The sequence below is a fragment of the Ovis canadensis genome, chromosome 20 (assembly GCF_042477335.2).
Source record: "Ovis canadensis isolate MfBH-ARS-UI-01 breed Bighorn chromosome 20, ARS-UI_OviCan_v2, whole genome shotgun sequence".
In the NCBI taxonomy this organism is placed as follows: Eukaryota; Metazoa; Chordata; class Mammalia; order Artiodactyla; family Bovidae; genus Ovis; species Ovis canadensis.
Window position 1 is genome coordinate 62,523,013 of NC_091264.1, and position 10,460 is coordinate 62,533,472.

At 56.0% G+C, this 10,460-nt stretch overlaps 1 pseudogene; it reads right to left on the minus strand.

The window, feature by feature from the left end:
• Positions 1 to 8,831: 8,831 nt before the first annotated feature.
• Positions 8,832 to 10,059, minus strand: LOC138425342 (protein mago nashi homolog 2 pseudogene; annotated as a pseudogene).
• Positions 10,060 to 10,460: the final 401 nt, after the last annotated feature.

Genomic DNA, 10,460 nt, shown 5'->3' on the forward strand with positions numbered 1-10,460 from the left:
TTAATAGACCACCTGCATGGCCTTCTGGGCACGAGCCAGGCTCTATGCCGGACCCTCCAGTGCCCACAGGCAGACTGGTGCAGACTGGTGAGGGGACAGGGAGGTGGCTGGCACCCACAGATGATGTGGGCCTCACCTGCTCCCCCCACGCCCTGCTCCCCTGCAGCCCCGGCAGTGACCACCTCTGCCCAGGGCTCGCCCCGCGCCAGGGTGCCCTGTCCAGGCCATCCCTTCCCTGACAGCTTGCCGCGTCCAAGGCGCGCCCCCTCCCAACCCCTGCACCACCTCACAGTCCCCTCTGGGTCACCCTCATCCTCACTTGGGTCTGAAGCTGCAGGTGCTTCCACCGCCCACCACCCCTTTTTGAATTGTAAGCTTCATGAATGACAGCAGGAATTCCCACTTAACCACGTCACTGAGTCTTGAAAATGGTACCTGAGCTGTGGTTCAGTTCAGTTCAGTTGCTCAGTTGTGTCCAACTCTTTGCAACCCCATAAATCGCAGCACGCCAGGCGTCCCTGTTCATCACCAACTCCCAGAGTTCGCTCAAACTCCCGTCCATCGAGTCGGTGATGCCATCCAGCCATCTCATCCTCTGTTGTCCTCTTCTCCTCCTGCCCCTAATCCCTCCCAGCATCAGAGTCTTTTCCAGTGAGTCAACTCTTCGCATGAGGTGGCCAAAGTACTGAGGTTTCAGCTTCAGCATCATTCCTTCCAAAGAATACCCAGGACCAATCTCCTTTAGAATGGACTGGTTGGATCTCCTTGCAGTCCCAGGGACTCTGAAGAGTCTTCTCCAACACCACAGTTCAAAAGTATCAATTCTTTGGCGCTCAGCCTTCTTCACAGTCCAACTCACATCCATACATGACCACAGGAAAAACCATAGCCTTGACTAGACAGACCTTTGTTGGCAAAGTAATGTCTCTGCTTTTGAATGGGTGTTTATAAATAGGAGTTAACATCCCAGCCCTACAGGGAACACTCTCATCTTGCAGACGAGGAAATGGAGTGTACCAGCTAAATAACGTACTAAAGATTGGCCAGCTACAAAGTGGCAGAGTTGAGACTGGGGGACTTCCCTGGTGGCCCCATGGGTAAGAATCCACCTGTCAATGCAGGGGACATGAGTTCAATCTCTGGTCCGGGAAGATCCCTCGCACCGCGGAGAATTCAAGCCCGTGAGCCACACCTGATGAGCTTGTGCTCCGGAGCCCTGCTGTCTGCAACTAGAGAAAGCCTGCCTGCGGCAGCAGAAACCCAGCACGGCCAAAGATAGGTTTTTTAAAAAAGCTGAGACGGACACAAGCACTCTTTCCAGAGTCTTCCGCAGAAGTGCTTGTCTCCCAGCCCCCAGTCCCTGAAAACCCAGGAGAAAACAGGTTGCCCTGCCGGCCCTGGGTTCACACTGGCCCTCATCCCAGCGCATCTGCGTGTCCACCTGGGCCCTCCAGCCTCACGGGGACGGATGGACAGACGGACAGCTGTGGGATGACGATGCTAGGGGAGACAGGGCTACAGCTCCACCACCGCGGCGAGAGTGCCGCCGGGGAGCGGCTCACGGGAAATTCCGTAGGTCAGCTCCGGATCTGAAGGGGACCAGTGAGGAGTCAAAACCGGGTCCCATCCCAAAGCGTGAGTAGATTGTAAACCTTAAACGGTTTTTATTTTTTGTTAAATGTATAATCTAAGCTTAGCAAAGTATGGCAGGTTGAGACCCTGAAGCCATCAGCGGTGACAAGCTGTCCCCCTCCCCCGTTGCAAGACCACCACGAGGACAGAGAGCAAAGAAGACTCCGCGGCAGCACCAGCCCCCTTCAAGCAGTGTTTGAGGTCAGGAGACCGGCTGTGTCATGAAGTCTTTTAAAAAGGGAGGAACTCCGTGCCTGCCTCGGTCGTCTTGGTTTCATCAGCAGCAGTATTCCTCCTCTGCCAGAATCCTCCAAGTGAAAGGGAAGCACTTTGAAGCCGGAGTTGTCCCCAGGCCCCTGGGAACGCGGCTGCTCAGGGAGGTTCTGCTGCCCCCTGCTGCTCACGGGTGGTACAGCCTCCAGGTTCATTCCCACGCTGCCCCGGGCATTCCCGGCAAGACTCAGGGATCATCCTCGCCTAAAGCCTTCCTGGTGACTCAGCGGTAATCTGCCTGCCAGTGCGGGAGACGTGGGTCTGATCCCTGGGTCGGGAAGATTCCCCAGAGGAGGGCCTGGCAACCCGCTCCAGTATTCCTGCCTGGGAAATCCCATGGACAGAGGAGTCTGGTGGGTTGCAGTCCATGAGGTTGCAAGAGAGTCAGACACGACTTAGGGACTGAACAGCAGCAAAAGGAAACCACCTCCTCCCACCAGTGCAGCCCCCCGCCTGGGCGTCCTGCGCGACACGCCCACTCCCCGTCATCAGACGCTGTGCTAAGACATCAGTGGGGTTATCTGGATTGAGTTGAGTGATCAGTGCAGCCCCCCGCCTGGGCGTCCTGCGTGCCACGCCCACCCCCAGACATCAGACGCTGTGCTAAGACATCAGTGAGGCTATTTGGATTGAGTTGAGTGATCACGTCAGCAGAAGGACATGGTCACCTGGGAAGCTGACCAGACGTGGTACGTGGTCTCTGGGAGGCGTCTGGTCTCCCAGGACAAAGCCACTGCCCACTGCTGTTCCTCCATCACGTCCTCACACACGTGTTAACTTCTGATGAACTCACCGAAGGCTGTGCCATGAGTATGATGCTCAACAGCCCTTGTTTGACTCAAGACTCACCCGCTTAGTGGCTGAATAATCTCATACAACTCACTTAACGGGTCTCAACCTCTTTCTTCCCTAAAATGGGGATTATCTTAACTACAGTTATTAGTTATTAATGTTCAGTGAGAATTTATAAAGCCCTCGCTATATGCTGAGTGTTGAATTTTTAAAAAGATTTTGCACATACAAAGAAGCTGATTCCAGTGCTGGCCAAGGGTATAACCTCATTTTCACTACTAGGAAGGTGTCTTTTCCTCATTGCATAAGCAACATTTACCTGTCAGCCAACTGAAAACTATTATCAGCAACTTATTTTCCCTTAGAATTGTGAGATTCTGTTTAAAAGGTGTGATTTCTTTTTTCCTCCTGTGCTTAAAAGAAGAGCCTCGTACACTATTAGAGCTGGGGAGAACCTGGAGAGTTATCAGGCCAGCTTCCTGCCCACCTGGCCAGGCAGCCCAGCCCATCTTTGGACAGTTCAGCTAGTAGACACTCCTTTCCTGAACCCAAACCCACCTCCTTGTGGTCTGCATCCTGGTCCTGCTCTGCAGACCATCCTAGGAAAGAGCCTGCCTTCTCTCCCTTAGAGGTCCTTCTTGTGTCTGTGAAGATCTCTCCCCTGCCTTTGTCAGAAATCATCTTTTACCTGGGCTCAAATACAAAGTAATTATAACCACCTCCATCTAATTTTTTCCCAAAGCAAATGGCGCCTTTATCATTGCTTGCTTGTGTGTCTGCTCAGTCACGTCTGACTGTTTGCACCCCATGGATGGTAGCCCGCCAGGCCCCTCCATCCACGGGATTCTCCAGGCAAGAATACTGGGGTGGGTTGCCATTTCCTCCTCCAGGGGGTCTTCCTGACTCAGGGATGGAACCTGCATCTCTTGCTTCTCCTGCATTGGCAGATGGATTCTTTACCACTGAGCCACCTGGGAAGCCTTTACTAAGATAATGGGAATTTGTCTGCTCACTTAAATCTTACTTATTTTACTGACTAATATTAAAGGGTCCAAAGTAATGGAAATTAAGGATGAAAACAGCTGTCATTAGTTCTCCCTCTAAAAATGCATCACTTCAACAACGAGTTCTTGTCTTAGGCAGCGTTGGCCAACTTCACCGCCCCTAAGATGGGGGTGGTGGTGGCTGCAGGGGGGTTTTCTCAGGGTGCCGTCCCCAGAGCCGCTGAGTCACACTGCAGGCTGGGGCTCAGGAATCCGCATTCTAACGAGCAGCACCAGTGCTCGCACTGCCGAACGTTCCCCGGGAGAATCTGGGTCTCGCCCGACGGTCCCGCTGGTCCCGCTGACTGCAGTGAGCCAGGCCGCCCCGCCCACCCCCGGGAAGCCCTCCAGCCGTGAGCGGTAGGCCAGCTGGGGCACCGCGGCGGTGGGCTCGGCCTGGACAGGGGCCACCTTGCTCCCTGAGCAGCCCCTTCCATGTGCTGGAGGCCCCAGAGGCTGGAGGAGGAGGTGGCGGGGCCGTAACTGACCCCGGGGCTCCTCAGCATTTCCAGGTTGACTCGGGCTGCTCAGGGCCCCAGCCCTGTCCGAGGAGGCTCCAACGTCAGCGGTTAGAGCTGAGGGGTGCGGATCCACGGAGCGGGTTTTCCGGGGTCACCCAGCTAATGAGAAATGGGGCGGGGCATGGACACAGGCAGCCTGGCTCTAGGAGCCCCCACTGCTCAGCCTCAGCTCTCTCTCCCTGAGCTGGGGGCGTGAGACCAGCCTGCTAGAGCCCCGACGTCCCGCAGGCACCCTGCTGCTCCCCGAGATACCCCCTCCCTCGGGATGTCCTGTCTCACCCCCTCCCTCCGCAGGAAACTCCTTCGGATGGTCCCTGTCCGTGTCACCTTCTAAGGGTCCTGAAACCCAGCCGTCCTCTGAGCCCTGGACCCTCATCCTGGGTGGCTCCCTGAGGTCAGTGAGCAGGGGACAAACGCGGTGCCCACATGGTGGTCATGCCTGCGATGCCACCACTGGTCCACCCCCGCCCCCCCCCCACGAGCTGCTGCCAGGACCCCCAGGAGGAGGCGGCCTGACCCCCCACAGCCTGCAGGACCCAGACCCAAAGCTCCGTCGACTGCCGCGACCCTCGAACCTGGAGCTGCACTGGCCCTGCTCCCACCTGGCTCCCCCTGCCCCCCACCAGGCCTTGCCCACCCGCCTGCTGGTTCAGCACCCAGCCTGTGAGCAGCCTTCAATTTTGACATCATTCGGAGCTTAGAGCTAAGAGTGGAGAAATTCTGCAAAGAAATCCCCTAAACCTCCCATCTTCATCCAGATCACTAATTGCTAACGTCCTGCCAGATGGACACACGTGAACCACACACAGCCCCCCTGACTGCTCAGACCTCCCGCCCTGCGAGCACCAGTGTGCATCTGTGGGGAGCACGCATTCTAGGTGACCGAGTTGTGGTTGCCACTTGGCCAAGCACCTCCCTTGCCGGCTTGTCTGCCTGCTTGTGGGACAAGTCCAGGTTCTTGCGGTCCATTCACTCATCATGGGTCCATAGTCTGGATGCTTCCTGGGCCTTTGGGAGAGACACTGGATCTGGACGCTTCCTGGGCCTCTGGGGGTGGGGGGATGGATACCATCTGGACGCTTCCTGGGCCTTTGGGGGACACTGGCGCTTTGAGGGAGTGCAGGCTGGAGGCTCTGCGTGTCGCAGTCGGGGCTTGTCCTGTGACTGGACTTGGGTCAGGAGCCACACAGGCCCTGGCCCCCCGCCTGGCCCAGAGGCTCCGCTGCGTCCTGATGTGGACACGGCCAGCGTGGCAGCGGTGGGGTGGTAGGGCGTGTTGGTCTCCTCCTCCAAGGAGGTTTTCTCAGGACCCCCGCCCCCGGACACCCAGGGTCAGTTCAGGGGCCAGCCCCCATCAAGGCCTGACACAGACCCGATGGGACCCAGGCCGCCGGCCCACCGCAGGCTCCGGGGGCCGGGCCTCCAGCAGAGCAGGGGCTTGATCAATATTTGCTTCGTGAGAGAAAGGATGAGTGAGACTGTTCGGAGCTGATTCCGTCCCAAAGCAAACCCTCCGCATGGCCCAGACGCGCCTGGGCGGCTTTCGCTTTATGCACGGCGCATGGCTTCGCTTGCGGGGTTCTTACGCCCCATTCTCACTGAGAGCACGGAAGCCTCAGTGCCAGTAAAGGTTCCTTCCAGGATCCACAGAGTAGAAATTCTAGAAGCTGAACCCGGGTCCGGGATTTCTCCGTTTGATTCCTTGTGGGAGGCGGGGTGGGAGGGAAGGGGTTTCTCCGCGGCGTCTTCGGTCCTGAGACCGGAGCCCAAAGAGGAACCCTCGGGGCAGTCCTCGGGCCGGGCGGCCCCGGGGCTGACCGTCTCCCTCTGTCGTTCCAGACGCAGGCGGAGGGAGACGCACTGAGGCCCCGAGGCCGCTGCACGGCGCCGCAGGAAGACCCGCGCCCGGAGGCCCGGCCCGGCCGCGAGCCCCGCGGGACCCTCGGCGGGCTCGCGGGGCAGCCCCGCGGCGCTGGCCTGCGGCCGGGCTGGGAGGTGCCCGGACCGCCGCTGGGAGGGGCTGGGAGGCCGGCTCCCCTCCGCCCCCGGAGGACGGGCCTCGGCGGTGAGGACTCGGGAGCCCGGGGCCGCCGCCTGCGCGTCCCGGTCACCAGCGCTGAGCCCGGGAGTGACGAGGGGGCCGCAGACCCCTCAGCCGCCCTGGCGGCCCTTCAGGGCTCAGCGCAGGGAGGGCGCGCGGCCGCCCCGTGGTGCCCGTGGGAGCGGGCACTTCCCCCGGCGAGGCTGCACGGGCGGCCTCACCACGCGCTCTGATTATGCTGATGTGACTGACCTGAACCGCACTGAATCGAATTGGCTGGAAATAAATGGAGTTGAAAGGCTACCAACACGCCTACCTCTTTCACTGAGGCCAGGCCCGGGGGTGAGGACCGTCCTTGTCTCCGCACCAGCCGGGCCCCAACCGCGCCGCTGCAGCAGGAGAGGGACGGGGGACACCACGGACGGGAGGGGACGGAGGGACGGGGGACACCACGGACGGGAGGGGATAGAGCGGGAGCAGCAGAGATGGCAGTGGAGCGGGGCCGGCCGGCGGAGGACGCGGTCGCAGGCAGACCCGTTTGTGCTGACAGGGGCATCTCTGGAGTGGCCCGTGAACCCCACACGTTGAATCACCTGGAAGGTCCCCCAGGCCGACAGCAGAGTCTCAGGGAGCTGGCCCAGGAATCTGCATTTTCAAACAACTTCTCCAAGTGGATTCCAAGTTTGGGACTCACTGAGGGGAGGTGGGGTGGGGCCCTGGAGTGTCAGTCATTCCCTGGCCGATGGGGGCCTCCCCCAGGGGCTGCTGCCCGCGCAGGGCGGGACTCTGGGCGTTCGCTCTGCTGACACGCTTCCAGCGCCTAATGGCAGTGGGACGGTCGCGACACTTGGGGCACTCAGGTCTGGCCAAGCACGCCTGCCTTCTCTCTACACCCATCCTGGATTCCAGGGCCAGAAGTGGGATGCCTCACACAATCAAGAAATGCCCAGCACGCTGAGATCTGGAGGCGGGCGCCTGAGCCACACTGCCCACGGGTCCCAGCTGAGCGGCTGGAGGCCTGAGGTCCAGGCGTCGGCCGGCCGGTTCCTCCTGAGGCTAACCCCCTCCCGGGGGCGTCTTTTCCCCGCATCCTTATGCGGTCTGTGCATACACACTCCTGGTGTCTGGGGCCAGACTTCCTCTTCTTGTAAAAGACAAGTCAGATTGGATCAGGGCTGCCCTGTGCTGTACTGAATTGCTCAGTCCCGTCCGACTCTTTGCGACCCCATGGACTGTAGCCTGCCAGGCTCCGCTGTCCTTGGAATTCTCCAGGCCAGAATGCTGGAGTGGGTTGCCATGCCCTCCTCCAGGGGATCTTCTCTACCCAGGGATCGAACCCAGGTCTCCCTCATTGCAGGCGGTTTCTTTGTCATCTGAGCCACTAGAATACTGAATGGCTGAATTCCCCACCCAGGAATTGAACCAGGGTCTTCTGGATTGCAGGCAGATTCTTTACCAGCTGAGCTATCAGGGAAGTCCCAGGCTCCTTTTAACTCAATCACCCTTTTAAAGACCCTGCCTCCATATATAGCCACACCTGAGGTGCTGGGGGTACAGCTGAGGGCATAACTGGACATATAAATGGGGGGCTCCCACAGTTCAGCCCACAACAGGTGGTGTTTCCTTTGCTATAATCTTGAACATGCACGTGGAGAAGCGCTTTGATCATCTAAGTGCTCTCTCTCAAGTTTAAGCTGCCCTTCTGTCCTTCTTGTCCAGTTCATTTTATCTTTAGATAAACATGTAACACGTGCAGCCTCCAAACTGTGGACATTTTTAGGGTTCTCCGCAGCTTCCTGCTGAGCCTCTGTCCCTCATATCAACACAAAATTGAACTGTGGCCCAGAACTTCCCAGTGACAGTGTGTGACCCAGCAACCCTGGGACATGTTAGTGGCCCAGGCCCGACATCAGCCAACATTCCTCACACACGTGCCGAGCATCCAAATTTCCCACCTCCCACGGTTGGTACCTTGTGGACCATCGAGGAACCCAGGTCCCTCCCGGCTCCGGTGGGGACCACTGCTGGGGTCACTGCATGAGGGATGGACATGACAGCAACATCTCCAACTGCGCCGCCGCCCGCCTGACTCAGGGTCCCCACTGCCCACCAGAAAACAACAGATTCCGGGGAGTACCCTGGTGGTCCAGTGGCTGAGACGCCGCACTCCCAACGCGGGGGACCCGGGTTCAATTCCTGGTTAGGGAGATGGATCCCACATGTTGCGTCCAAGACCCAGTGCAGTCAAATGAGTACATTTTTATTTTTTATTTCTTTTTCCAAATTTTAAGTAATTTGTAGAGCTGAGAACTCATTTATTTCCCACAGATATACAAAACATGTGTATTGCGAACTATGGGAATAGGCACATAATAAAAGACGTGTCTGACTTTGGATACTGACCCTACCTTTGTAACCTTGAGGAAATCACTGCTCACACAAAAGCATTTAAATGTGAGTAACCCCTAAGGAGTTTGTGACAAACACAAAAACTCCAAAAGCTTCTATAAACAACTTTTATGAGCACCAAAAAATTAAATTCGGTCAGGTGTGGCAGAAACAAGGGGAAATCTGCAGTTGCTTTTAAACAGTTGGGAATCTGGCTGTATGTTTCTACATAAAAGACCCTCTGTCATAGGATACATCTTCTAGAACAATTCTCATCTTTAAAATGAATCAGAGATTTGGCCTCCTGAAGGACCAAAAGCACTCTCCATCCAGGCTGTGATGTTTTATTGGAGCAAAATTTCAACAAAAGGTGGCTTTTATTTACAGAGTTTAATGTGTGCGGTGACTGCTCAACCCACTTGGACTCAAGTGAAGATAACAGTTAAGCCTGCTTAGATATTGTCTTAGTTTCAATTTGCATACAAAAAAGTTTGCTTCACATTCATAAAACCCCCAATATTATAAATGAACAAATCCTCCCTCACCCACCCCTTCATTAAATATAAACCCAGTTTCAAAAAACATATAGTTTAGATTGGTTTAATCTTGATATGTAATTCAATGAGATTGAACACTAAACACTTCAGGTCCTGTACCAAATAGCAAAATACTCGAAGGCCTTCAGGAGCCTTTGACTGACTGACATCAATAAGAGAACCTATTTTTGATGTGGTAAAAGAAATGTGTTCATGTCCAATTACAATTTCAAGCTCCTGGTGGCCAACCTTGTCAGGGGGAGGCCACAAAGCATCGTCTTCTTTTGTACTTTCACTGGCATCAATAATTCTCTTCAGTTCTTCCATTACACGCTTGGTGTACATAAGCCTCCTTTCTGATCATGACATCATTTTCATAATTGCTGCTGTTGGCATATCTAAGTTTTCCGTCCGGCTGAAACTCAGACTCTAGAAACTCGTGTCCAAATTTGCCCTTGTGCCCTACGTAGTAGTGTAGGTAGAAATCACTGGCCATAGCCATCTTTGTCCCCGAAAAGCCTGCTGAAGCCTTCTTTTTTATTTTTAAAGAAGCTTCCGTGGTGGCACAGTAGTTAAGACTCTGCCTGCCAATGCGGGGGACCTGAGTTCAGTCCCTGGTCCAGGAAGATCCCACATGCCTCAGGGCAACCAAGTCCGTGGGCCACAACTACCGAAGCCCCCAGGCTCTAGAGCCCCCGCTCCACCACAACGCGAAGCCCGCGTGTCCCCATCTAGAGGGTGTTCCCCGCCACCGCATCTAGAGAAAGTCCACGCGCAGCAGCGAAGACTCAGCACAGCCAAAATAAATACAGAAACCGCACTACTATGGAGTTCTAAACCCGCTTTAAAAAGCATTCTGAAATGAACAGATGTTGATTTTTCATAACATGTAAAGGCACTTAGCTCGGTCACATCAGGGAGCCTATAATCGGAACTAAAACAGGGTTTTTCATCTCAGCTCCATGTGACGATGGCTAACATTGTCCCAGGCGCCTCTGAAAGGGCCTCCCTCTCCCCACACATCACTGGAACAGAAGCTGACGGTCTACCTCGATCAAGGCCTCAGTTCCCTGGGAGACCCGGGGACTGTTGTTTGAAGCGGCTTCTGTGTATTTGAAACTCCACACCCACCTGCTGCTCTGGGAGACAGGTGTTTAATATGCACTTTGGAAATTAAAGACGCCAAGTCCAGAGGCGCAGAATCTCAGGTAAGGGTGGGAGGTGAACCCCAGGC